At 40.9% G+C, this 25545-nt stretch overlaps 1 pseudogene; it reads right to left on the bottom strand.

Annotated features, from left to right (window-relative positions):
* Positions 1-12359: 12359 nt before the first annotated feature.
* LOC110743430 lies at positions 12360-15717 on the bottom strand (annotated as a pseudogene).
* Positions 15718-25545: the final 9828 nt, after the last annotated feature.

The raw sequence follows: 25545 nt of genomic DNA, 5'->3' as shown, positions 1-25545 counted from the left end.
ACATAGTCCCATATTTCTTGGAGGCTTTGTTCATTTTTTTTTTACTCTTTTTTCTCTAAACTTCTCTTCTTGCTTCATTTCATTCAATAACAATCGGACTGTATACTTTATCTTTCTGTGTCTGGCTTTCTTCACAACCTAACAGCCTCCAGTTCCATCCATATTGCTGCAAATTATAGGATTTTAACTTTTGGGGCTGAATAACATTCCACTCTGTGTATATACCACATTTTCTTTACCCATTGTTTTATTTATATTTTTAAATTTTTAAAATGTTTGTGGGTACGTAGTAGGTATATATATTTATGGAATATGTAAATTGTTTTGATACAGCCTGTAATGTGAGATAAGCACATCATAGGGAATGGGTTCTCCATCACTCAAGCATTTATCCTTTGAGTTACAAGCAATCCAATTATACTCTTTAAGTTATTTTTAAATGTGTGCTATTGTACTATCAATAGTGGGTCTTATTCATCCTTTATAACTATTTTTTGTATCTAGTAACTATTCCCATTTCCCCCCCAACACCACCCATTTCGTTCCGGGAAAGCCTTCCCAAGAAGGTTGGGTACAAACAAGCCCAGACAGTGAAGACTAAAATAAATACCTAACTTCAATACCTAGACACTGAAGAACATTTACTAGCATCAACACCATCCAGAAAAACATGACCTCACCAAATGAACTAAATAAGCCACCAGGAACCAATCATTCAGAAATAGAGATGTGTGAGCTTTCAGACAGAATTCAAAATAGCTGTGTGAAGGAAACTCAAAGAAATTCAAGATAACACAGAGAAGAAATTCAGAATCCTATCTAATATGGTTTAGCTCTATGTCGCCACCCAAATCTTATCTTGAATTGTATTCCCATAATTCCCATGTGTTATGGGAGAAGCCCAGTCGGAGATAATTGAATCATGATGTTGGCTCCCCTATACTGTTTTAGTGACAATAAATAAGTCTCCTGAGATTTGATGGTTTTGTCAGGGGTTTCCACTTTTGCATCTTTCCCATTCTCTCTTTGCCTGCTGCCTTCCGTGTAAGATGGAACTTGCTCCTCCTTGCCTTCTGCCATGATTGTGAGGCTTCCCCAGTCACATGGAACTGTAAATCCAATTAAATCTCTTTCTTTTGTAAATTGCCCAGTCTCAGATATGTCTTTATCAACAGCATGAAAATGAACTAACGCAGTACAGAGGTTCCAGTAGAGTGGGGCACTCTGAAAAGATACTCGAATATGTGGAAGTGATTTTGGAACTGGGTAACAGGCAAAGGTTGGAACGACTTGGAGGGCTCAAAAGATAGGAAAATGTGGGAAAGTCTGGAACCTCCTAAAGACTTGTTGAATAGTTTTGCCCAAAATGCTGATATGGACAGTAAGGTCCAGGCTGAGGTGGTTTCAGATGGAGATGAGGAACCTGTTGGGAACTGGAGCAAATGTGTCTCTTGTTATGTTTTAGCAAAGAGCCTGGTGGCATTTTGCCTCTGCCCTAGAGATGTGTGGAACTTTGAACTCTAGAGAGATGATTTAGGGTATCTGGCAGCAGAAGTTTCTAAGCAACAAAGCATTCAAGAGGTAACTTGGGTGCTGTTAAAAGTATTCATTTGAAAAGCGAAACAGGGCATTGAAAAATTTGCAGCCTGACAATGTGATAGAAAAGAAAATCTTATTTTCTGAGGAGAAATTCAAGCCAGCTACAGAAATTTGCGTAAGTATTGAGGAGCCAAATGTTAATCCCAAGACTATGGAGAAAATGTCTCCAAGCCCTGTCAGAGGTCTTCATGGCAGCCCCTCCCATCACAGGCCTGAAGGCTTAGGAGGAAAAAGTGGTTTAGTGGGCCAGGCCCAGAGTCCTTGAGCTGTGTACAGCCTAGGGACTTGGTACCCTGTGTCCCAGTTGCTCCAGCCGTGGCTGAAAGTGGCCAAGGTACAGCTCGGGCCATGGCTTCAGATGGTGCAATTCCCTAGCCTTGGGGTACAGCTTGGGCCATGGCTTCAGATGGTGCAAGCCCCAAGCCTTGGCAGCTTCCATGTGGTGTTGAGCCTGTGGGTGGAAAGAAGTCAAGAATTGAAGTTTGGGAATGTACACCTAGATTTCAGAAGATGCATGGAAACACCTGGATTCCCAGGCAGAAGTTTGCTGCAAGGGTAGGGCTCTCAAGGAAAACCTCTGCTAGGGCAATGCAGAAGGGAAATGTGGGATTGGAGCCCCCACAGAGGGTCCCTACTGGGGCACCACCTAGTGGAGATGTGAGAAGAGGGCTGCCACCATCCTTCAGATCCCAGAATGGTAAATCCACTGACAGCTTGCACTGTGCACCTGGAAAAGCCACAGACACTCAATGCCAGCCCATGAAAGCAGCCAGGAGAGAGGCTGTACCCTGCAAAGTCACAGGGGTGGAGCTGCCCAAGAACATGGGAACCCACCTCTTGCATCAGCCAGCGTGACCTGGATGTGAGACATGGAGTCAAAGGAGATCATTTGGAGCTTTAAAGTTTGACTGCCCTGCTGGATTTTGGATTTGCAGGGACCCTGTAGTCCCTTTGTTTTGGCCAATTTCTCCCATTTGGAAACCTTGTATTTACCCCATGTCTACACCCCCATTTTATCTATGAAATAACGAGCTTGCTTTTGGTTTTACAGGCTTATAGGTGGAAGGGACTTGCCTTGTCTCAGATGAGACTTTGAGTTAAAGTCTAATTAGGCTGTGGACCTTTGAGTTAATGTTGAAATCAGTTAAGATTTTGGGGGACGGTTGGGAAAATATGATTGGTTTTGAAATGTGAGGACATAAGATTTGGCAGGGGCTGGGGGGGAATGATATGGTTTGTCTCTGTGTCCCCACCAAATCTCATCTTGAATTGTACTGTCATAATTCCCACGTGTTGTGGGAGGGAGCTGGTGGGAGATAGTTGAATCATGGGGGTAGTTTTCCCCATACTGTTCTCGTTGTAGTTAATAAGTCTCATGAGATCTGATTGTTTTTATCAGGGGTTTCCACTTTTGCATCTTCCTCATTCTCTACTTGCCTGCTGGTATTCATGTAAGACAGCACTTGCTCCTCCTTGTCTTCTGCCATGATTGTGAGGCTTCCTCAGCCATATGGAAATGTAAGTCCAGTTAAGTCCAATTAAACCTCTTTCTTTTGTAAATTGCCCAGTCTCAGGTATGTCTTTATCAGCAGCATGAAAATGGACTAATACACTATCGGATAAATCTAACAAAAATCCTGAAACAATTAAAAAGAATCAAACAGACATTCTGGAGCTGAAAAAATGCAATTGACATATCGAAGAATGCATGGGCATCTTTTAATAGAGAATTCATCAAGTAGAAGAAAGAATTAGTGAGCCTGAAGGCAGGCTATTTAAAAATATACGATCAGAGGAGACAAAAGTAAAAAGAACAAAAAACAATAAAGCATGCCTAGAACATCTAGAAAATAGCCTCAAAAGAATAAATCTAAGAAGTATTAGCCTTAAAGAGGAGGTAGAGAAAGAGACTGGGGTAGAAAGCTTATTCAAAGGGATAATAACACAGAACTTCCCAAAATAAAGAAAGATATCCATATCCAAGTACAAGAAGGTTATAAAACACCAAGCAGACTTAACTGAAAGAAGATTATCTCAAGGCACTTAATATAAAACTCCCAAAGGTCAAGGACAAAGAAAGGATCCTAAAAGCATCAAGAGAAAAGAAACAAATAACATACCATACAGATCCAATATATCTGGCAGCAGACTTTTTAGTGGAAATTGTACACACCAGAAGAGAGTGGCATGACATATTTACAGTGTTGAAGGAATACAATTTCTACCCTAGAATAGTATAACCAATGGAAATATCCTTCAAACATAAAGGAGAAATAAAGACTTTTCCACATAAACAAAAGCTGAGGGATTTCATCAACACTAGACTTGTCCTACAAGAAATGCTAAAGAAAGTACTTCTAGCAGAAAGAAAAGGACATTAATGAGCAATCAGTAGTGACCTGAAGGTACAAAACTCACTGGATATAAGTATACTGAAAAACACAGAGTATTATAACACTGTAATGGTTTACACTACTCTTTTCCTAAGTAGAAAGACAACAATAAACCAATGAAAAATAATAACAAGAACAACTTTTCAAGACATAGACAATATAATAAGACATAAATAGAAACAACTAATAGTTAAAAAGTGTGGGGAAGAAGGTCAGGAGTAGAGTTTTTTAGTGTTCTTTTTGTTTGTTTGTTGATGCACAGTGTTAAGTAGTTATCCTGTTAAAATAATGGGTTATAAGATAGCATTTGCAAGCTTCATGGTAACATCAAGCCAAAAAATATAAAAGCAACAAACTAAATCATACCACCAGAGAAAATTAGCTTTACTAATGGAAGACAGGAAGGAAAGTAAGAAGGAAGAGAAAACCACAAATTACCCAGAAAACAAATGACAACATGGCAGGAATAAGTCCTTACTTATCAGAAATAACATTGTATGTAAACGGGCTAAACACTCCAATTGAAAGACATAGAGTGACTGAATTCATGCAGAAATAAGACCCATGGATCTGTTGCCCAAGAAGCACACTTTACCTAGAAAGATACAGGGAGACTGAAAAAAAGGGATGGAAAAAGAGACTGAAAATAAAGGGATACAATTCATGTCAATGAATTGTAAAAAAGAGCAGGTGTGGTTATATTTATATCAGAGAAAATAGATTTCAAGACAAAAACTATAAGAAGAGACAAAGAAGGTCACTATAGAATGATAAAGGAGTCAATTCAGCAAGAGGTTATAATAATTTTAAATGTATATATGCACCAACATTGGAACATCTGGATATATAGAGCAAATATTATTAGAGCTAAAGAGAGAGATAGGTCCCAATATGGTTAAGCTTTGTTTCCTCATCCAAATCTCATGTTGAATTGTAGTTCCCATTATCCCCACATGTCATGGGAGGGACTCAGTGAAAGGTAATTTAATCACAGCAGTGGTTAACCCCATGCAGTTCTCGTGATAGTGAGTGAGTTCTCATGAGATCCGATGGCTTTATAAGGGACTTTCCCCCCTTACTTGGCACTTCTCTCTCCTGTCACCATGTGATGAAGGACATGTTTACTTCCCCTTCCACCATGATTGTAAGTTTCCTGAGGCTTCCTCAGTCATGCTGAACTGTGAGTCAATTAAACCTCTTTCCTTTATAAACTACTCAGTCTTGGGTATTTCTTCACAGCAGCATGAAAATGGACTAATACAGTAAATTGGTACTGCAGAGAGTGGAGTGCTGCTCTAAGCATACCCCAAAATGTGGAAACAACTCTGGAACTGGGTAACGGCCAGAGATTGGAACAGTTTGGAAGGCTCAGAAGAAGACAGAAAAATGCGGGAAAGTTTGGGATTTTCTAGAGACTTGGAGGGCTCAGAAGACAGGAAGATGTAGGAAAGTTTGGAAACTTCCCAGAGACTTGTTGAATAGCTTTGACCAAAATGCTGATAGTGATATGGAGAATGAATTCTGGGCTGAGGTGGTCTCAGATGGCAATGAGAAACTTGTTGGGAACTGGAGTAAAGGTCACTCTTGCTTTGCTTTAGCAAAGAGACTGGTGACATTTTGCCACTGCCCTAGAAATCTGAGAAACTTTGAACTTGAAAGAGATGATTTAGGGTATCTGGTGGAAGAAATTTCTAAGCAGCAAAGCATTCAAGAGGTGAGATAGCAGAAAAGCTTGGAAAATCTGCAGCCTGACAGTGCAGTAGAAAAGAAAAACCCATTTTCTGGGGAAAAATTCAAGCTGGTTGCAGAAATTTGTGTAAGTGATGAGGAGCCAAATGCTAATCGCCAAGACAATGGGGAAAATGTCTCCAGGGCATGTCAGGGACCTTCATGGCAGCCTCTCCCATCACAGGCCCAGAGGCCTAAGAGGGAAAAATGGTTTCCTGGGCCAGGTTCAGGTACCCCCTGCTGTGTGCAACCTCAGGACTTTGTTCCCTGCATCCCAACTGTTCCAGCTGAAGCTAAAAAGGGCCAAGTTCAGCTCAAGTCATTGTTTCATCAGGTGCAAGCCCCACAGATTCTACATGGTGTTGGGCCTGCAGGTGCACAGAAAAAAAGAATTGAGGTTTGGGAACCATTCCCTAGATTTCAAAGGATGTATAGAAATGCCTGGATGTCCGGGCAGAAGTCTGCTGCATTAGTGGAACCTCCATGGAGAACCACTGCTAGGGCAATGCAGAAGGGATATGTGGGGTTGGAGCTCCCCACACAGAGTACCCACTGGGGCACTGCCTAGTGGAGCTGTGAGAAAAGGGCCATGGTCCTCCAGACCCCAGAATGATTGATCCACTGACAGCTTGCACTGTGCACCTGGAAAAGCTGCAGACAATGGCAGCTGTGAAAGCAGCAAGAATGGGGGCTGTACTCTGCAAAGTGTGAAGCTACCCTAGGTTGTGAGAGCCTACCTCTTTCATCAGCATGACCTGGATGTGAGACTTGGAGTCAAAGGAGATCATTTTGGAACTTTAAGGTTTAATGGGCCAGGCTTGGTGGCTCACACCTGTAATCCCAGCACTTTGGGAGGCCGAGGGGGGCGGATCATGAAGTCAGGAGATCGAGACCATCCTGGCTAACACAGTGAAACTCCGTCTCTATGAAAAATACAAAAGCAATTAGCCAGGCATGGTGGCAGGTGCCTGTAGTCCCAGCTGCTTGGGAGGCTGAGGCAGGAGAATGGTGTGAACCCGGGAGGCGGAGCTTGCAGTGAGCCAAGATGGCACCACTGCACTCCAGTCTGGCTGACGGAGCAAGACTCTGTCTCAAAAAAAAAAAAAAAGGTTTAATGACCACCATATTAGATTTTGGACATGCATAGGGCCTGTAGCCTCTGTTTTGACCAATTTCTCTCATTTGGAATGCATGTATTTACTCAGTGCCTCTACCTCCATTGTATCTAGAAAGTAACTAACTTGGTTTTCATTTTACAGGCTCATAGATGGAGTGGATTTACTTCATCTCAGATGAGAGTTTGGATTTGGACTTTTGTGCTAATATGTTGGAATGAGCAAATACATTGGGGGACTGTTGGAAGGCATGATTGTGTTTTGAAACATGAGAACATGAGATTTCGGAGGGTCCAGGGGCAGAATGATATGGTTAGGCTTTGTGTCCCCTTCCAAATCTCATCTTGAATTGTAGTCCCATAATCCCCATGTGTCGTGGGAGGGACGTGGTGGAAGGTAGTTGAGTTTTGGGGGAGGTTACCCCCATGCTGTTCTTGTGACAGTGACTGAGTTCTGATGAGATCTGATGGTTTTATAAAGGGCTTTTCCCCTTTGCTCAACACTGCTCTCTGCCCTGTGAAGAAGACCATGTTTGCTTCCCCTTTCATCATAATTATAAGTTTCCTGAGGCCTCCCCAGCCACGAAGAACTGTGAATCAAAAAATTAAACCTTTTTCCTTTATAAATTACCCAGCTTTGTGTATATCTTCATAGCAGCATGAGAACGAACTGATACAGGCCCCAATACAATACTAGCTGGAGACTTTGCATCCACCCTTTCAGCATTGGATAGATCTTCCAGACAGAAAATCAACAAAGAAACATTGAACTTAAACTCCAAGTAAATAATCAAACAATGCAACTTAAAAAGCTAGAAAAGCAGTAGCAAATCAAACCTGAAATTAGTAGAAGAAAAGAAATAATAAAGATTAGAGAAGAAATAAATCAAATTTAAATGAAGAAAACAAGAAAAAAAAAACCAATGAAACAAAAAGTTAGTTATTTGAAAACTTAAAATTGACAAACCTTTAGTCAGTCTAACTAAAAAGAGGGAAGATCCAAATAAATAAAAGGAGAAATGGAAAAGAAAACTTTACAACTAATACTAAAGATATTTAAAAGGTCATTAGAGGCTACTATGAGCAACTATATGCCAATAAATTGGAAAACCTAGAAGAAATGGACAAATTCCCAGACACATACAACTTATCAAGACTGAACAATGAAGAAGTCCAAAACCTGAAAAGACCAATAACAAGTAACAAGATCAAAGCTGTACTAAAAAGTTTCCTGCTAAAGGAAAGCCCAGGACCAGATGGCTTCACTGCTAAATTATACCAAACATTTTAAGAACTAATACTAGTCCTACTCAAACTATTCTGAAAAATAGAAGCAGAGGGAATACTTTCAAGCTCATTCAACAAGGCTGGTATTATCCTAATACCAAAAATGAGACAAAGACACATCAAAAAAAGAAAACTATATGCCAATATCTCTGATAAATATTAATACAAAATACTAGTAAATGGAATTTAACAACATATTAGAAAGATCATTCATCATGACTAAGTAGAATTTATCCCTGGAATGCAAGGATGATTCAACATATGCAAATCAATCAATGTGATACATCATATCAACAGAATGAAGGATAAAAACCATATGATCATTCTAATTGACACTGAAAAAGCATTTGATAAAATCCAACATCCCTTCATGATAAAAACTCTCAAATAAAATGTGGTACATATACACCATGGAATACTATGTAGCCATAGAAAGGAATGAGGTAATATCCTTTGAAGGAACATGGATGGAGCTCAGTCATTATCTTCAGCAAACTAATGCAAGAACAAAAAGCTGAACATCACGTGTTCTCACTTAGAAGTGGGAACCGAACAATGAGAACACATGGACACAGGGAGAGGAACAACACACATTGGAGTCTGTTTGGAGGGGCTAGGGAGAGGGGGAAGGAGAGCATCAGGAAAAATAGCTAATGCATGTGGGGCTTAATACCTAGGTAATTGAGTTGATGGGTGCTGCAAACCACCATAGCACACGTTTACCTGGGTAACAAACCTGCACATCCTGCACATGTATTCTGGAACTTAAAATAAAATATTTAAAAAAGTAAGGAACATGACTCAACATAATAAGAGCTATATATGACAGACTCACAGCCAGTATCACACTGAATGGGGAACAACTAAAAGTCTTTCCTTTAAGATCTGGAACATGACAAGGATGCCACTTTCACCACTATTATTCAACATAGTACAGGAAGTCCTAGCTAGAGAAATCAGAGAATGGAAAGATATAAAGGCCATCCAAATTGGAATGGAAGAAGTCAAATTATCATTATTTGCAGATGATATAATCTTGTATTTGGAGAAACCTAAAGACTTCACACACACACACAAAACTGTAAGAACTGATAATCCATATTCAGTAAAGTTGCAGGATACAAAATCAACATGCAAAAATCAGTAGCATTTCTATATGATAAGAGTGAACAGTGTGAAAAAAATAAAAAAGTAATCCCATTTACAATTGCCACACACAAAATTGAATACCTAAGAATTAGCTTAACCAAATAAGTGAAAGATCTCTGTAAGGAAAACTGTAAAACACTGATGAAAGAAATTGAAGAGGACAACAACAACAACAACAACAACAACAAAAAGGAAATGAAAAAATATTCCATGTTCATGGATTGGAAGAATCAATATTGGTAAAATGTCTGTACTACCCAAAGCAATCTGCAGATCCAGTGTGATCCCTATGAAAATATCAATGACATTGTTCACATAAATAGAAAAAAAAAAATCCTAAAACTTATGTGGAACCACAAATGACCCAGAATAACCAAAGTTACTCTAAACAAAAAGAACAAAACTGGAGAAATCACATTACTTAAAATTATGCTACAGAGCTATAGTAACCAAAACAGCATGGCACAGGCATAAAACCAGACATATAGACCAACAGACCAGAATATAGAATACCAAATCCACACATTTATGGCGAACTTGTTTTTGACAAAGGTGCCACAAACATATGGTGGGGAAAAGACAGTCTTCAATAAATGGTGCCAGGAAAATAGGATATCCAAATGCAGAAGAATAAAACTGGATCACTATCTCCAGGCATATACAAATATCAGCTCAAAATGGATTAAGGACTTAAATCTGTAGCCTCAAACCATGAAACTACTACAGGAAAATTTGGGGAAGAATCTCCAGGACATTGGTGTAGGCAAGAATTTCTTGAGCAATACTCCACAAGCACAGGCAATCAAAACAAACATGGGCAAATGTGATCACATCAAATTAAAAGTTTCTGCAAAGCAAAGGATACAATTAACAAAGTGAAGAGACAACTCACAGAATGGGAGAAAAATATCTGCAAATGACCCATCTGACAGGAGATTAATAACCAGAATAAATAAGGAACTCAAACAACTTTACAGAGAAAAAGCTAATAATCCAATTAAAAGATGGGCAAAAGATTTGAACAGACATTTCATAAAAGAAGACATACAGGTGGTAAACAGACATGAACGGGTACTGAATATCACTGGTCATCAGAGAAATGCGAATAAAAACTATAATGAAATATCATCTCAACTCAGTTAAAATGGTTTATATCCAAATACAGGCAATAACAAATGCTGATAAGGATATGGAGAAAAGGGAACACTTGTGCACTATTGGCAAGAATATAAATTAGTCAAACCACTGAGGAGAACAGTTTGGAGGTTCTTCAAAAAACTAAAAATTGAGCTACCATATGATCTAGCAATCCCACTGCTGGGTATACCCAAAGGAAAGGAAATCAGTATATTGAAGAGATATCTGTGCTCTTATGTTTGTTACAATACTGTTTACAATAGCTAAGATTTGGAAGCAACCTAACTGCCCAATCACAGATGAATGGATAAAGAAAATGTGGTACATATACACAAAAGAGTACTATTCAGCCATAAGAAAGATGAGAATCAGTAATTTGGAACAATATGGATGGAACTGGAGATCATTATGCTACGTGAAATAAGCCAGGCACAGAAATACAAACATCACATGTTCTCACTTATTTGTGGGATCAAAAAATCAAAACAATTTAATGGATGGAAATAAAGAGTAGAAAGATAGTTACCAGAGGATGAAAAGGGTAGTGGGAGGCTCGGGGAGAGGCTGGGATGGTTAAAGAGTACAAAAAAATAATTAGAAAGAATGAATAAGACCTATTACTTGATAGCACAACAGGGTAACTAAAGTCAATAATAATTGTACCTTTAAAATTAACTAAAAGAGTGTAATTGGATTATTTGTAACACAAAAAGGATAAATACTTGAGGAGATGAATACCCCATTCTCAATAGATGCACTTTTATTGAGTAAGAGCACTATTCACAATAGCAAAGACATGAAATCAACCTGGGTGTCCATTAATGGTGGAGTGGATAAAGATGTGGAACATACACAAGATGGAATGCTATACAGCCATAAAAAGAAATAAAATCATGTCCTTGCAGCAACCTGGATGCAACTGGAGGCCATAATCCTAAACTAATTCATGTAGGAACAGAAAACCACGTATTACATGTTATCTCTTATAAGTGGGAGCTGAACAATGGGTACTAATGACAATAAAGATGGCAACAATAGACACTGGGGAATACTACTTGGGGAAGGGGTATAAGTGTTGAAAAACTAACTGTTGAGTATTATGTTCAGTATCTGGTAATGGGATCAATTGTGCCCCAAACCTCAGCACCAAGCAATACACCTAGGTAATAAGACTGCACATGTAACCCATGAATCTACAATAAAATTTGAAATTATAAAGAAAATGAATTGAATTAAAATTAAAAAGTTATTTAAAAAAATGAAATTGTGGCTCATTGTTTATTTTGCTTTTCTGTATTTGTGAATGAGTATTTTAAAGTTTATGGGTGTTTTCCCATTGTTTATAAGTCATTTAAGTTTTTATATAAATTTTCAGTATTCTCTGCCCATTTGTCTGTTGGATTACCAGTCATTTCTCACTGATTTGTAGTCATATTTAAAATGATTAGCTCTTTTTCTGCCAGATGTGTTGTAGTATTTTCCCACTTTTGCATATCTTTTCACTCTGTGAAATTAAAAAATTTTACTGTAGTAGAGTTATTTAACATTTCTTTCTATAGTTTTTAGGATTTTGTCACTTTAAGAAAGGTATTTCTCAAGCCAAAACTGGAAAAATATTTAACCATCTTTTCTTCTAATAGTTTATTTCAAATGTAATTTATTTTTGTTGTAAAGAGTGAAGAAGCAAGCCCAATAACACTTTCTTTCTTTCTTGTTCTTTTTTGTTTTTGTGATAGAGTCTTGCTCTGTCGCCCAGGCTGTAGTGCAGTGATTTGATCTTGGCTCACTGCAACCTCCGCCTCCTGGGTTCAAGCGATTCTCCTTCCTCAGCCTCCCAAGTAGCTGGGACTACAGATGTAAGCCATCAGCCTGGTTAATTTTTGTATTTTTTAAAATAGAGATGGGGTTTCACCATGTTGGCCAGGCTGGTCTCAAACTCCTGACCTCAGGTGATCCACCTACCTCGGCCTCTCAAAGTCCTGGGATTACAGGCATGAGCCACTGCGTCCAGCAAACATTTTCTTATTTATTGAGTATTCCATCTATTCATCATGTAAATTGAATATGATATTTGTCACATGCTAAATTATTATATGATTCTATTTCTTTCGTATACTCTTCTATTTGTTAATAATTCTACTTTCTTGGGTGTTCTTCCCTTTGCTGAGTTTAATGACTCATTATACTAACAGACTAAAATATTTGGCAATTCTTCATTGTATGCTTTGTTTTTGAGATTCTCTCCACCCTGTCTATGGATATGCTTGGGAACTGCTGCCAACATTTGTTGTGGGAGGAGTAACTCCTGTAACATTTCTGCTTGGTTGTGACAGTTCCTTGTCCCTGAGGGAAATCCCTCAACCAGCAGGAGACTGGAGTCATTGGCCAAATTCATATGACTCTCCTCATAAGCAACTCAGGAGGTATTTTATACAGTTCTCTTGAAATGTCAGTGAAATAAACTCCCCACTGCCTACAATGATGACCTGAACAATGTACCCTTTGGTCAAGTTTTCATCCTTCCTTATTTCATTCTCCTTTCACTCTCACTCCTGATTCTGGGGATTACCTTCCAAATAAATTACCTGCTCGTAACTCCTTGTCTCAGGCTCTGCTATAGGGGAACTCAAAATCAGACAGTACTGTTTAAAATTGCAAGTATCATAGAGTTAACATTGCAGAAAGCAACATTAATAAATAGTCCCATTCTATACTTTGTGGAAAATATTCTACTTTTTTTTTTTAACAGCAGCTCTTTTATTTTTCCTTACACAATGATGTGTTGCTGGGGTCTAATGTTCTCACATAACGGTAGAAAACCAAAATTCTTTGTCATCTCTTTAAAGAATCTAAAATTGCGTACAAACAACAACAACAACAACAACAACAAAAACCCCTTACGTAAATTAAAGGATGAATACATTTTCAAGTCTAATACAAATTGCTTCCAACTCAAGGCAAGAAACAGCACATAGTGTTCTGGCAGGAAAATATCAGCTAAGAAAGGAAACTGGGCCCTATGGCTTGGACTTTTCCAACCCTGACACACCGGCAGGACAGAAACCACTGGCTCAGGAGCCCTTGCCAGTCTCTAGAGGAATCCCAGAACACTCAGCCCTGACACAATACCCTGCACAGATCAGAGCCTGCTGGTCACGCAGACACTCACCAAGCCACAGACTTGTCTTCCACAGACACACTCTTACCTCAGCCACGAAGTGACCAAGCCACATATACTAAGTGTTGAAATGAAAGGTATGTATGGGGTATTAAATACCAAGGGGAACAGTAAACTTGAATACAAGGTCAAAATCAGTAACAAGTTCTACAATCCAGTGCTGGTAACAAATACTAGCTTCAAGGGCAAATTTCTTTCAGAAGGCTTATTCCAGTTTTGTGAGGCTAGCAAGAGGTGTATGCATTTGCCAGGGGCAAATTTATGCTTTTGAATTAACCCATGCAGCAAATGCTACGAATCTGCTCGCCATCCATTTAGAAGCATTTGTGGTGGATGACAGGGCTGTGGGGATACTGACTCGTCATACTCCTGCTTGCTAATCCAAGTCTGCTGAAAGGTGGAAAGTGAGGCCGGGATGGCGCAGCCGATTCACACCGAGTACTTGCACACTGGGGGTGCGATGATCTTGATCTTCATGGTGCTGGGTGCCAGGGCGACGATCTCCTTCTGCATACTGTGGGCGATAGCTATATACATTGTGGTGCCGCCGGACAGCACTGTGTTGGCCTACAGGTCTTTGCGGATGTCCATGTCACACTTCATGATGGAATTGAGTGTGGTCTCCTGGATGCGGCAAGATTCCATGCCCAGGAAGGAAGGTTGGACAGTGCCTCCAGACCCTGGAACTGCTCGTTGCCAATGGTGATGACCTGGCCATCAGGCAGCTTGTTGCTCTTCTCCAGGGAGGAGGTGGATGCCGCGGGGCCATATCCTGCTGCAACTCCAGGGTGAGGTAGCACAGCTTCTCCTTGGCATGATCTCCCCCTGGGCGGTGGTGGTGAAGCTGTAGCCACGCTTGGTGAGGATCTTCTTGTGGGAGTGGGTCAGGTCCCGGCCAGCTAGGTCCAGAGGCAGGATGGCTTGGGGGACAGCATAACTCTTATAAATGGGCACCATATGGGAGACCCCATCTCCAGCGTTCATTACAATGCCAGTGGTGTGCCCAGGGGTATAGGAGGTCAGCACTGGCTTGGATGGCCACGTTCATGTCCGGGGTGTTGAAGGTCTCAAACATGATCTGAGTCATCTTCTCTGTTGGCCTTGAGGTTCAGAGGGGCCTCAGTCAACAGCACCGTGTGCTCCTCCGGGGCCATGCACAGCTCCTTGTAGAAGGTGTGGTGCAAGATCTTCTCCATGTCGTCCCAGTTAGTGATGATGCCGTGCTCCATGCGGTACTTCAGGGTCAGGATGCTGCGCTTTCTCTAGGCTTTGTCACCCACGTAGGAGTCCTTCTGGCCCATGCCCACCATCACGTGCTGGTGCTGGGGGCACCAGACGATGGAGGGGAACACAGCTCTCCCAGCAAAGCCAGCTTTGCACATGCCAGAGCCATTGTCAAGGAGGAGTGCGGGGATCTCTTCCTCCATTGCGACTGGCAGCGACTGCAGCACAGCTGGGCTCGGAGCGGCAGGGGGACGTGGCGCGTGGGGTGGCGGCAGTGAGTCATATTCTACTTTTTATCAACAGAAGCAATGTAAGATCCTGCTAAGAAGGAGGATCTCATTCTGCTTGGTTGTGCCAGTACCTTGTTGTCTGGTATGGATGGTCTCCATCTTCTATGGGTATCCTCAGACATGTTGACATTGCTCGAATTCTCTGGATCTAGTGCCCTACTAATTGCTCTAGAACACTTGTGTCCACCATAACATTAGATATAAGTTAAAGATAGGGGAGGGGAGGGACAAGGGCCAGACTTCTTAGCTGCTCCTCTGGTTTACCAAAACCATGGCGCAGAGAATTGCCGCCTTTTCCCTTCCTGCTCTTTGTCCCTACCACCTCTGGGCTTAGAGTTTCTATGGAAGCCCCGTGACCTTTAGCATACGCTATTGGCTGTGGTGCCGTCACACTTGTCTGTCTCTGCTGGTCAAAGATTCCTCCAAAATTTGATCCATCAATGGAATTCTCTTTTTTAAAAAATTTAGATTCAATGAGGTGTACATGTACATGTTTGTTACAAGGGTATATGTGGTAATTGGGCTTCTCGTGTACCCATTACGCAAATATTGACCATTTTATTCAATAGGTAATCTTTCAACCCTCACCCTCCTCCCTCCCTCCACTTTTTGGCATCCCTGGTGTCTATTATTTTTGTTTTTATGTCCATGTATACTCATTGTTTAGCTCCCACATATAAATGAGAACATGCAATATTTGATTTTCTGCTTCTGAATTAGTTCACTTAGGATAATGGCCACCAGCTCCATCTATGTTGCTGCAAAACACTGATTTCATTCTTTTTATGGCTGCATAAACAAAGGATCTCTTTTCTGTCATTCCTAAATTTGTATCGAAATGGCAAGCAGGCATGGGCAGTCGATGTGCTGTTTTGACTCAAACTATGCCTTCTTAGCAGGATCTTACACTGTTTCCATTGATAAAAAGTATAATATTCCACATGAAGCATGATCTGGGACTTTCCATTTATAAATGTTGCTTTCAGCAACATTAACTGTTCGATACTTGCAATTTTACAGTGTACTGTTTGATTTTGAGTCCCCTTTTAGCAGAGCCTGAGACAAGGTGTTATGAGCAGATAATTTATGTGAAAGGTAATCCGAGGAATCAGGAATGAGTGAGAGGGGAGAATGAAATAGTGAAAGAGGAAAAGTTGACAAAATGGTTTGTCAGGTTTATTTAGGTTATCACTGTAGGCAGTTGAGGTTAGGTTTCACTGATATTTCAAGAGAAGTGTATAAAATAATTCCCAAGTTGTTTATCTGAATCAGGGAGGCATGCATATTTGCTCAATGACTCCAGTCTCCTGTTGGTTGAGGGATTTCCCCCATGACTTTAATCCAACTCCTATATTTGTGTGCCAGCTGGCTGAGCAGGCTCCTGCAGTGTCAGAGAAGAAATGATACCACCCAAGAAATGATGGCCAGGTTCATGGGCAAGAAAAAATGTCCTGTGCATGCTTGAGGTGGGTCATCAGCAGCATGAAGTTATCCATGTTGAAATAAAACTATCCATTGCACCTGCTACTGAAATCAGAGTTCAGCCAAAAAGACTGATATCAGCTCTGGAGACATCTGAGAAAAGTACATGGTAATCTTAGCAAAGTGTTCTGTGGAAAATAAATCATAGAATACACATAGAATGGTCATTGCTTTTCCACAACTTCTATGAGTCCTGTGCTAAATTCAAATGTGACCTTCTAACGATGTACACGTGATAACATCTTAACCTCTGCAGGGTTTGATATATCTCAAAACACATGAATGTGATCTGAATCATACTAGAACTCTCTACATACAGCATGTCCCTCAGAAGCTGATTTAGTGTTACTATGATATGTAATTATATAGTCTTTTTTTTTTGAGACAGAGTCTCGCTCTGTCGCCCAGGCTGGAGTGCAGTGGTGCCATCTCGGCTCACTGTAAGCTCCACCTTCTGGGTTCAAGCCATTCTCCTGCTTCAGTCTCCCGAGTAGCTGGGACTACAGGCGCCCGCCACCACGCCTGGCTAATTTTTTGTATTTTTAGTACAGATGGGGTTTCACCATGTTAGCCAGGATGGTTTCAATCTCCTGACCTTGTGATCCGCCCCCCTCGGCCTCCCAAAGTGCTAGGATTACAGGTGCGAGCCGCCGTGCCCGGCCATATAGTCTTTTTATTTATAAAATAATGGTAAATATGTAGCGTGCATTCCCCACAGTCTTGCTTTCCAGGGAATGGGATGTATAACCACTCGGTTAGGGTATACTTGCCCCGTGGAGTCCAAGAAGAGACCTCAGAATGCTTCTCAACACTGTGCTCCAAGTTGGTGTTTGGGTTACAGTTTATTGTCTATTTAGTATAATATCATTTCTTATTTTATTATAATAATAAAATTTACTCAATCCCAAGTGCTTCATTCAAAACTCCACAAGCACTAGAACAAAATAAATTGCCAAAAGTCATACGTTGACAGCCGTGTTTGGTAATAAAACTAAGTTGACCCTCACCATGATGAGTCCTGGTTATAGACCTTAGATCTCTCAACAAAACAAAGACTAATAATGCTGGTAAATCTTGTGTTTACATTAATGCTACAAGTTCATAAGATTGAAATAGAACTTGAGAGCCCAAGTTGTAGTATGAACAATCCTCACTTTACACAGTTCATTGGAACTGTAGCCTCACTTTGCACAATTCTATGGTCACTGAGATTGAATCTTCATTAACAGCAAACTATGCAAAGAAAAGGCATAATTCTGATGTGCACGCATTTCAGTTAACAGGGTACTGGGAAAGGAAGGACTGCCTGTGCATAATTTAATTAACAAATAGTCAGAGTAACAGCTTAATAATCTGGCTCCATGTCTTTCATGCTTTCAGCTTCAATATAGGAAGTCTTGCAGCACATGAAATTTAGGACCAAGTTTACTGACGGGTGTTGTACTCTGTAATAGGTCCGCCATCATTTATTTAAGCATAGGTTCTCTTCAAATTGCGGGGGAGAGGACATACTCCACTGTCTGCAAAAGCGCTTGAATGATTTGTACCAACTGTTATTTTTATCTCTTTGAATATAAGATCCCATTCTTATTGCCAGAATATCTTGGTTCAAAGTGTTAGCCAAAACAGGCAAAATAAAAGCATGCGTTGAACAGCGGTCCAGTATAGGGGCAGCAGATATTTTGGTCTAACACCATTCTAAAGTGTACAGCATGCAAGAAGCAAATCTTAAAAAAAGAACATCATTCACTGATCTTTAATGATATTAATATAATATTTCTGTAGTTAATAATAGGTATATTTCATGACAGAAGCTACAGTTCAAAAAACTTTAAGCTTTGCAAATAAGCTTGGGGACTTGTAGAATTAGAACAAAAGGAGTAGTTATTTTTAAGTATGTTTATCAAAATGTTGCTATTGAGTTTCAGTTTCTGTTCCTGTCTATTGTCTGTGGCATTGCTAATTGCTATTTTTACTTGCCAGTACCATTCTCTCAGCATTCAAAAATGTCCAGTCCCCCATATATGATGCCTACAAGTACAACTCATTCTGTTGTAAATATAAAAGTATCATTGATTTTAGAACTGGAAGGATCCATTTAAAAAATCAGTTAGTCCAGTTTTCTCATTTTAAGTACGAGGTAACTGAAACCCAAAATTTGAAATGATGTGGCAGTGTCTCACAACTTTAGAAGTAGACTCCATCTTTCTTTCAAATCTTTCATTCTGGAGTGTAACATTAGAATAGCATCACCAGCATATAGGTAATTCCTGGGAGAAAACATGGAAAAATCAAAAGACTTGCTTTCATAGGCAGATTTCTGGGTAATTTCCTCCATCTTTATTTCTTTTATTGTTATTACAATGTGTTGTTATGATGAATAAAGATTTGAGGAAAAATAAAAAAGAAGCAAATTGCAAACAATTAGATTTACCGGTTTGTCATGAAAAATAACATATTTAACATATGTTTCTCCAGATAAAGCAGCCTGGGGGAAAAACAGTTTTGAAGGAACAGCAACAAGAAGTATTTTTCTGACTCAGGCCTTGCCACAGGATTGCAAGCAATTTAGCCTTCTTTAAATTCTTCCCAGCTAGTTCAGAAAGTCATTTTCTGGGGCTGTTTCATGCAAGTACATATTCTCATTCCTTAGCTTCCATGGTAAGCCTACCGATTCTTACTCTCTATGCTCCGTCATTTCTCCTTTGGGTCAAGTACTGAGACACCCCCGGCCTCCTATCAGAAGAGAAATTTTTGAGAATCAGAAAGCATCGATGGAGATGGTGCCATGCATCCTGGATGGCTGTGTCCGTGTCTGGATTATTCTCTGCTAATATGGGAGCCCCTTAGCAAAGGGTCACGGCAAAGAGTTACTTGCTTCCTAGCAGAGTACATAAAACTAAGTTGACCCTTACCATGCATTAGTCTTGATTACAGACCTTCGATCTCTCAACAAAACAAAGACTAATAATGCTGGTAAATCTTGTGATATTTACCTGAGGGATAAAGTCCCAAGTCCTGGTGGTGGGAAAATCTTGCCCCACATAATTCAGATAGAGCACACTTTCAGAGAAACACAAACTTAAGATGGGGTAGATCTGCTCATAAACCACTTGGAGGTCAGCTGACCTCATATTCCCTGTTGTCAGTGAGACCGAAGTGGACCCCTCCACTTGAGGAACAAGAGCCCACATTTGATTCTCTTACAGCAATAGGCTCAGGAAAGCAATGTGCCACCACCTGAAGAATGAGAGTTTGCAAATCCTGCCCTGGGGAAGGCGGTCAGGACTCCTTTTGCAGATAGGTCTAACAGGGTTTTTGAGGGACCTATGGGGTCACCAGACTGAGAGAGACCTTGATTTGAAGTGAAAATGGAGAAAGAAGAGAGGAATGGAAGAGAGAGATGACACTGAGAGTGACAGAGTATTCCCCTGAGGCACTCTCCGAAGATTTACACTGTTCGATGTTTCCCTTCCTCGGAGGAGATAATTACGTAAGGTCCCTAGTTCTTGTCTTCCCATCTGGCACTACTTCTCGTGGCTTTACCGGTTCTTCAATCAAATAGCAGCTTCACCTTCATCTGACTCAGTGTGAGTCTATGCTGCAGAAGACAGTGGAGTTTTCCATACCTAGGAAGCACTCAACACCTGCTTCCTGATTGCCCAGGTAGGGGAAAGAGGCCCCTCCCTTGTGCTCAACGGAAGTAGGGGATAACTTGACTCCTAGACTCCTTCACAACACAGCTTCCCTGGCCTTTGCCTCACACCGAGCCTGGAGAGAAGGTCACACTGTGCTATTCCAGGAGCACCATTCAGATCAGACGCCACATGGAAGGTGTCCCCTGTCAGCACGAAATGTCGATTCATTTGTATTGCACTGTAGAGAGTACAAAAACTTAGTGGTTTAAAACATTGCAAATGTGTTATTTTATAGTTCTGGAGGTCTGACACCTGAAATCATTTTCACAGGGCTGAAATCCGGGTGTCAGAAAGCCCACCTTCCCTCTAAATGCTCTAGGGGAGAATCCATTTTCCTGCCTGCTTTCGGTTTCTAGGGGATGCCTGCATTCCCTGACTCCCACCATCTTCAGAGCCAGCAGCCTAGCATCCTCCTCCCTCTCTGACCTCTGCTTCCATCCTTTTACCTTCTCATTCAGACCCTGATCCACCTGCCTTCCTCGAACAAGGACCCTTGTGATTCTATTTGATTGATCCAGATAATCCAGGATAATCCCTCCCTCTGTGTTAGGTCATTCTTGTGTTGTTGTAAAGAAATAACTGAGACTGGCTAATTTATAGAGCAAAATGGTGTTTTTATTTTTTTGAGACAGAGTTTCACTTTTATTGCTCAGGCAGGAGTGTAGGGGCGTGATCTCAGCTCACTGCAACCTCTGCCTCCCAGGTTCAAGTGAGCCTCCTGCCTTAGCCTCCGGAATAGCTGGAATTACAGGAACCCACCACCATGTCCAACTAATTTTTGTATTTTTAGTAGAGACAGAGTTACACCATGTTGGTCAGGCTGGACTCGAACTCCTGGCCTCAGGTGATCTGCCCACCTCGGCCTTCCAAAATGCTGGGATTACAAGCATGAGCCACCACTCCTGGCCAGCAAAGTGGTTTAATTGGCTCAGGGTTTTGCAAGCTGTATCAGCATGATGCCAATATCTGCTCGGCTTCTGTGGAAACTTCAGGGACTTTTAAGTGGAAACAGGAGCAGGAACATCACATGGGGAAAGCAGGAGCAAGAGAGAGAGTTGGGGGCTGTGGGAGGTCAGGGAGGTGCCACATACTTTTAAACAACCAGATCTCCAGAGAACTCACTATTGCCAGGACAGCACCAAGCCATGAAGGATCCATGCCCATGACCCAAAGTCCTCCCACCAGGCCCCACCTCCAACACTGGGGCTCACAGTTTAACATGAGATTTGACAGGGACATATATTCAAACCATGTCACCCAGCAACTAAACATCCTTAGTTTAATCGCTTTCACAAAACCTCTTTTACCGTGCAAAGTGACATATTCACAGGTTTGGGGAATTTAGATGTGGACATCCTAGGAAGGACCATTATTCAGTCTACCATAAAGTGCAGATACTTGTGGAGGCCCCGGGCAGGGACCCCTTGTTCTGTGCATGAGTCTTAATTTATAAAGCAGACTGAGTGTCAGCATGGAGAGGTCAATGCCATGAAAAAAAAGTTTGTTGTTGCTTGCAGTTTCACTGGAAAAGCAAGGCACGGCATGCCATTCAGGGCCATGGGGGAAGCACTAGCGTTGGTCAGGAGACAGAAGCAAGAGGGAGAAGCAATCCTCACCACAGTCTTTGCTGGGGTGTCCCTGGGAAAGGCAAGGCACAGTAGAGTGAATTGCTTAGGGTTGGCTAGTTTGGATGATTCCAGCAGGCTTTGGGCTAAAAGAATTGTTTCTGGTTGTCTGGTATGTGGCCCCAGGGTTATTAAGACAGAACAATATTGCTTCCTGCAATATACAGGATAGAGAACATAAAGCTCTGGACTGGCTAGTTTGCATATTAAAGCATCTTTTTTTTTTTTTTTTTTGAGACTGAGTCTCACTCTGTCCCCAGGCTGGAGTGTAGTGGCGTGATCTCAGCTCACTGCAACCTCTGCCTCCCGGATTCAAGTGATTCTCCTGCCTCAGCCTCCCGAGCAGCTGGGACTACAAGTGTGCCCCACCATGCCCAGCTAATTTCTGTATTTTTAGTAGAGATGGGGTTTCACCATGTTGGACAGGATGGTCTCGAACTCCTGACCTCGTGATCTGCCTGCCTTGGCCTCCCAAAGTGCTGGATTATAGACATGAACCACCACGCCCGGCCTAAAGCACTTTTCTAGCTGAGTTCTTTGCTATTCCTAAGAACTGGCTAGCCCCAGGTAGGCCAGTCTGTCCCCAGACAAAAGGATTTTTTAAAATATAAAAACATCATAATATACAAAAAATAAAAAATCTCCACCCATGTTGGGACAAATTGAAGGTCAGGCTCTCTGCCCTTGGGCCACTAAGATTCTACTTCTCAAGTATTGGTCTCCTAGGTCCGTTGTCCTAGTGTCCTCACCCACTGAACTGAGGGCTGCGTTCTGTGCCTGTATTTTTCCCATCATCATGATGTGGACCCCAGAAAAATATGCCTTCCTCTGTTCCCAGAGAAGTCTGAGTAGCGTAGTCAAAATTTCTCCCTCCCCTCTGTCACTAATCAATTGTTATGGACAGATCTCACAAGTCCTTCAGTTTATCTTTCTGTAGGATGATTTCTTTACTTGGAGGCTCTTTCCTGTGTAGAGAGAACACTTAAAGACCAGCCCCAGAAGACACAGCAAAAAGTCCATGTGTCTGAATCCTCAAGGTGGGCACACATTAAGCCCTTGAGCTAAGATCCTAATGCCATCATGATTCAAGAGAAAATTGCTGAGCCTGAAAACATAAACCTTTGGATATACTTTTTCAGTAAAGTAACTAATAACTTTGGATGAGGGGTGAGATTTAAACAAACCCTACTTGATATCAATTATAATGAATTATTTATCTTAATGATACAATTTGGAAAAATTATGCTTGGCATTATGTAAATATAAACTTTTTCAATAATATAAAGAATTTGTTCTACTAAAAATTTTATTACATTAAGATAAATAGAAAGCAGATTTGTCAAGAATAGATCAGCATGAATAGTGATACTACTACCAATAAATACTAATAAGATCCTCCCATGAATAATGAATGTTGTGCTCTATTCTCACAGCCAGGTTGGTTCAGGAACAAACTCGGAGGCAGGGGGAGAGCCACATCTATCCTGCTTCATATTCTAACTCCTAATCATCCAAACTTAGGATGGAGTGGCTGAATAGACTTTACCTCTTATTATTTAAAAAAGTCGTATAATACAAAAATCATCATGAGGGTGCATAGCCAGTACATTAACTTCAAATCTGGACTCCCAGTATAGTTTAGTTTTTGCCAACCCTTTATCTCAGTACACACACACACACACACACACACACACGCACACACACAGAGAGAGAGAGAGGGAGAGACAGAGAGACACAGAGAGAGAGAGAGAGAGAGAGAGAGAGAGAGACAGACAGACAGACAGACAGAATGATTGCAGGGCTTAGGAGAAACCTGGTCTTGCAGAGAGGATACACATCATAGAGACTGTAGACACACCAAAGATTTAGAATAGATTGAAACAGAAAGCTGCAGCTCATTGTCAGGTTAAAAACAAGAGACCAGAAAATATCTCTGATCAGTAACAAGTGAGGATGCGAATTAAGAAAGGGACCTCTCCACGAAGACCATGCTTTGGGGAAACAAAAGTAATCAGAAAGCAAAAAAAGAAATTAGACCACCCAGAAGACAATGAAAACTATACCAGAGCTATTATTCTTTCATCTTTCATTTGAGGAAACTCAGGACGATATTGGCAACCACAATACAGGTGGGACATCCAAACTCGGAAACTGTTTGAGTGCTGCCATGAGGCCACAAGTGGAAAATCCCACACCTGACCTCACATAATGAGTCGAAGTGAAAACACAGCCAAAACTTTGTTTCATGCACAAAATTACTTAAGACATTATATATAAAATTACTTACAGACTATGTAAGATATATATGAAGCATAAATGAATTTCATGTTTACACTTGAATCTCCTCCCCGCATTACTCATTGTGTAATGCAAATATTCCAAAATCCCAAATGTGAAACACTCCTGGTCCCAAGCATTTTGGATAAGGGATACTCAACCTGTAAATCCTTTAGTATCTCTTATATATAACTAGTTCTCATTCTAAAATAACGATGTGGTTTTTCATAATGTAAGAAATACAAGTAGCTACATGATCTTTGAAGGTCAAGAAGTGTCAGTATTTTTAGTTTTATATGTGCGGTTCATCAGTTCTGAGCCACATTCACAAAGGTCAGCAAATAGCCTGACTAGAATCTTTAGTTAACTACATAGCATCCTTATGTATAAAGCCTCTCTGGGTATTACTATAGCAGAATAACTGAATTGGGAGAACTTCTGCTCATCTATTACAAGCTTGATCATTGTGTCCTTAGTAACAAGATAGAAAATGGAAATAACATCTCTCATAGAATCGTGTCTCAGGGAGCTTTATTTCTATTTAGGTTGCATTAGGTATCTCCTCTCTAGATATGTAGGATAGCCCTAAGCTGATTGAGAGGGTCTTGAGCTTTACTTTGCATGGATAAACAAAGGGGGAGGAGTTTCCTGGAGTCTCTTAAAGGCTGAGATCTAGAAAAATGAAGGGAAGAGAAAAATGTGAGAGGGGTTTGGAGTGAGTGGAAGAGCTGAGTAATGTTGGCAAATAAAACCTCTCCATTTGCAAGATCTGCCACAATTTTAACTGCTAGGTGTGAGTGTTTTTATTGGGGTGAGGGGGATCACAGAAAATGAATGATGTTCTATATATAATTCAGTATGAAGCAGAGAAATAAGAGAGATGCTGGGAGGTGAGAACAAGAGTTTGGTGGGAACCAGAAGAACATGGGCCCCCTGGGAAGTGGCAAATATAGGGAGGCTTTGGACTTCCCACAACGTGTGGGTTAAAGCCAATTTGCATTTTCTCCAATTCAAGTGATTGGATGACTTCAGTAGACATGTGAATTAACTCGTTTCAAAAGAGTTCATCTCTGCTTTTTAAAGAAAGCATGTTTTGTAAGTCTCACGAGGCAAAGGTGAGTTACAAATCCACTGCACCATGCTATTGTCAGCTGGGCAGGAAGAGGAGGTTGAGATACACAAAGGAGAATTCTGTGACCGAATCTTGGAAAGAGCACGGACGTGACTAGGAAGGAGAACAGGCTAGAGTGAGAGGAATTTGGGAGTGAGAGGAATTTGTGAGAGGAATTTCAGGCAATGCTGGCATGTGGTAAGGATACGTGGTAGCAGATAACCTGATACCATGATGCTGACAACTGTGGTAG

This window comes from Papio anubis, chromosome 5 (genome assembly GCF_008728515.1).
Source record: "Papio anubis isolate 15944 chromosome 5, Panubis1.0, whole genome shotgun sequence".
NCBI lineage: Eukaryota > Metazoa > Chordata > Mammalia > Primates > Cercopithecidae > Papio > Papio anubis.
Note: the sequence above shows the minus strand (reverse complement) of the source record. Positions and strands in the feature narration are given on the sequence as shown.